Source organism: Nannospalax galili, unplaced genomic scaffold (genome assembly GCF_000622305.1).
Source record: "Nannospalax galili isolate Female #2095 unplaced genomic scaffold, S.galili_v1.0 scaffold463, whole genome shotgun sequence".
Classification (NCBI taxonomy): domain Eukaryota; kingdom Metazoa; phylum Chordata; class Mammalia; order Rodentia; family Spalacidae; genus Nannospalax; species Nannospalax galili.
Window position 1 is genome coordinate 2,502,716 of NW_008349529.1, and position 3,715 is coordinate 2,506,430.

The 3,715-nt window shown below is 40.3% G+C and overlaps 1 protein-coding gene across 1 annotated transcript in view; it reads right to left on the reverse strand.

The window, feature by feature from the left end:
* Cpm (carboxypeptidase M) overlaps positions 1-3,715 on the reverse strand; it is an 86,509-nt gene that overhangs the window by 17,895 nt on the left and 64,899 nt on the right. The window lies entirely within an intron of this gene.

Consider the following 3,715-nt stretch of genomic DNA (forward strand, 5'->3'; position numbering starts at 1 on the left):
GGAGGGTGCCATTTGGGAAGTGGGTATATAGATGAATAAGATTGTTTGGGATGTTCTGTATGATATACACAAAAAAAATCAACAAATAAAAAAATGACTTATAGTTGAGGAAGCATAAATATTTACTTTATGTTAATTAGTAGAGGTGATAAACATTACCATTGAAACCTATCCGATGACTTCATAGACATACACAGGCACCAAGGGTTCAAGTGCAACCGATTATGACTAGTAATAATCAGATACATACAGATTAGAGATGCAAGTGCCAACATCTCAGTGTTAGTAGCAAAAACAATGAGTCTTTCTGCAACTCATTCAATTTTATGTTTTACAGGGCTTATACTGAGTTCAATATTGCATAACTGTATTAACTCAACTGTGAACCTAGAAACTTGCACCCACTTGTGAAAGAGATGAACTCTTGCTGTGGCGTGTGTCACTGAATATGTTAAATCTGTAGTGAAATGCTTCTAACCATGTAGTTATTAAAAATAAAAAAATGATTAAAAATAATAAAAATGTTTACTTAAAAAAAGAAATATATTTCTTGTACTTATCTATTTTGAGTCAAACACAGTATTAGAGAAGGAGAGTATTTTTGATGACTGTAAATTACAGTGAAGCTACAAGCTCTGATTTGTCGCTTACATTTGTTGGTTGCTGAATATTCCACTTATAGCACACTATTGTCAGAATGACAGATCACAAAAGATAGCCTAAGACCCCTTCCTGTCATTTCCAAATTGTTTACTCAAACATCAGTCTATACTGATACATGATGCTGATGGATTCCACAAAATCCGAAAAAAACAAACAAAAAGCAGGCAGGGTATTAAGTTACAAGATATTTATCCATACAAAGAACTTCATAATTTTGTCTTTATTGGACAAACTAATTGGGAAGCAGAATTATAATTGTGGTGTTCCTTGAGCCACAGAACTGAGTGGTATGGTCTTATTATTGACAGCAGACAACAGTACTGAGCACATAACATATTCCAGGCCTTACTAAGGGCTTCAGGTGTATATTCCCTTACTTCAGCTCTACAAGACTGACGTCGTTATTATCATGGGTTTACAGGGCTGAGGGATGGCTAAATGGTAAAACATCTGCCTAGCATGTCCGTGACAGCCATGGCCCTGGGTTCAGTCCTCAAGACTGCAAAAACAAAACAGGTGTTACAGGTGAGAAGAGTAAGGTGATTAAAATAACCTCTTTTTTTCTTTTTTGGTGGTTTAAGGGTTCAAATCCATGCCCTGAACTACCTTCTTAATCTTACAGTCAACCAAGTGGCACAGCCAAGCTCTAAACCCATGCCAGTCTCTAGAGTCCACATTGAATCCTTTATATCAGCCTTGCCTCACTTTAAAATTTCTATCACTCCCATTGCTGGGGCTCGAACCCAGGGCCTCATCCATCTTGGGCAAGCACTCTCCACTGAGCTGTACCAGCTGCATATTCAAGCTTGTTCTTGCCAGTAGACAAACCAGGCTATCTGAAGGTGAAGGCATCTATGTCTAATGATGTAAATGAAAAGTCTCAATGGTAAGGCAACCTTGAGCTGTCCCAAAAAGTATGCTTGACCGTTATGTATCATGGTAGAAAAATACAAGGCACACATTAAACAGTTTCCTTTAGAAAAGACTAAAGTGAAAAACAAAGGTTTTGACATTTAACAATGAAATCTTTATCCTGACCTTTAAGCAGCTTCTGACCCAACTGGCTTTTTACTTTCTTTCCTACTCATTCTTATCTCTTCCTTTTTTCCCCTCTAGAGAATGAATTATTAAATGCCACATTTCCTCTTCACTGTATCAATGTAGGTAAACTATGTAAACCTCTATTTTCATGTGTTTTTCTTAACTTTTTTTTCAAATTTCTATTTGTTCTTACTATTCAGTGTGATGAAGCTGAGACACTGAGAAAAAGACCAGTAGATCCAAAGAGATTCAGAAAGAGCTATTATAGTGGGAAAGGGAAGATTCTGGAAAAAAAGCTCAGATAATTAAGGCTACATAAACCAGAGACTTACATTCTGTGGTCACACCTGGACATGCATCAACTTTGGGGAAGAAAGTTCTCATCGGGTAGAGATGGGAATTCTGACTGTTGGTCACAATTCAGAGGAGGAGCTAGGACAGTCTCTGGGCAACACCTTGTTCATGCCTGAGGCCCCACCTAATAATCACATGGCCACCTCTTCTGGATCTGATGAAAAGCCCATCTCTTTACCCATGAGAGTTCTGGAACTCAGCACCTCCCTGGTTCTGTTAGGGCTGGTTGTTTAGTTTCTGGGTGCCATGAGCTGTTCCCCTATTTTTTTTTTTTCTGTCTTTTTGAGACAGGGTCTTCCTGTAGCCCCAGCTGGCCTGGAATTTACTATGTTGACCAGGCTGGCCTTGAACTCACAGAAATCCATCAAGACTGGCCTTGAGCTCACAGAAATCTGTCTGCCTCTGCCTCCCGAGTGCTGGGATTAAAGGCATACGCCACCACGTCCAGCCTCAGATTCTAGCTTCTCATCTTTCTTGGAGTCCAGGGAACAGTCAGGACAGGAGCAGGGAATATCATGTTTTACTCCTAGTGATGGGGGCAAGTAGGACATTGCAGGCCTAGAATTCAGATTTACCCTCTGCTGTTACCCTGGCCTTAATGTGTACAGATACCCTTTCTGAACCCATACCCAGTAAACCTTCCAACATGCCCACTTGAAACTATAGGCCTGAGTTCAGATTGGGGACTACGGTGAGTCCCAGCAACCCCACTGGAGCCTTAGAACAGGCTGGTGTGAGGCAGGACTGGTGCCATTACTCTCAACTCTCAGTTGACCATGCTGAAGTTCAAGTGCTTTTCTGAGCTTTCACATAGATCAGATGACCAAGCAGTATATCTACCCTGGCTGTCCTCTAGGCCAGGCTCTTCTGTTAGAGCAGAGAACTTTCTTTCCCATATAGGGTAGGTCAGACACTTCCAAATGGTCAACATCTCAGACTCAGAAGCCTCCTAGCAAGTGTTGAACTGAATTAGTGAGTGAACACAGCATAAAAAAGAGCAGAAATTTCCTTAAACCAGAGGAATACCAATAAAGGGGCATTTGCCTTCATCATTTACAAATAGAAATACACTCTGACTCTGTATAGGGCATCAACGGGGAGGGAGACTTTCTAATAAGTAACAATACGACATCAGTATTTTAAAATATGGTTTTGTAATAGGGTATCTTCTTGACCATAGATATACCATGTTAAAGTTTAGGCTGACTCTTGTCTCTGAAATTATCAGGCCCAGGGTATGGAAACTCGTATCATCTGGACCCCAGCTGTCTTGGGAACAGGTCAGAGTGTCCTGCTAACTTCAGATTTACGGCTTCTGTAGGTTATGATTGGCTTGCTTCTGCAAAATAGTAATTGTTTCTTAATACAATAGAAATTGTTAAGGGGGCTCTCCACCTGTAAGCTTGGGCGCTTAAACTTGTTACTCATGGTTATGGTTTTCTCTGTATAAAAGGATGGCTTATCTTAAAGATGGCCTGGGCCTACACACTTGGTTTCTGACACCCTTGTGTAGTAGCCCTGGACAATAACAACTTTCATTCAGCAAAACTTTGAATGGTCTTCTCTGGTGAAGCACCCCACAACAGTTTCATTGTTATATTAGAAAAAAAAAATATTTCTGTCTTAAACCACAAGGGGGCAGGGTTGATGTGTGTGT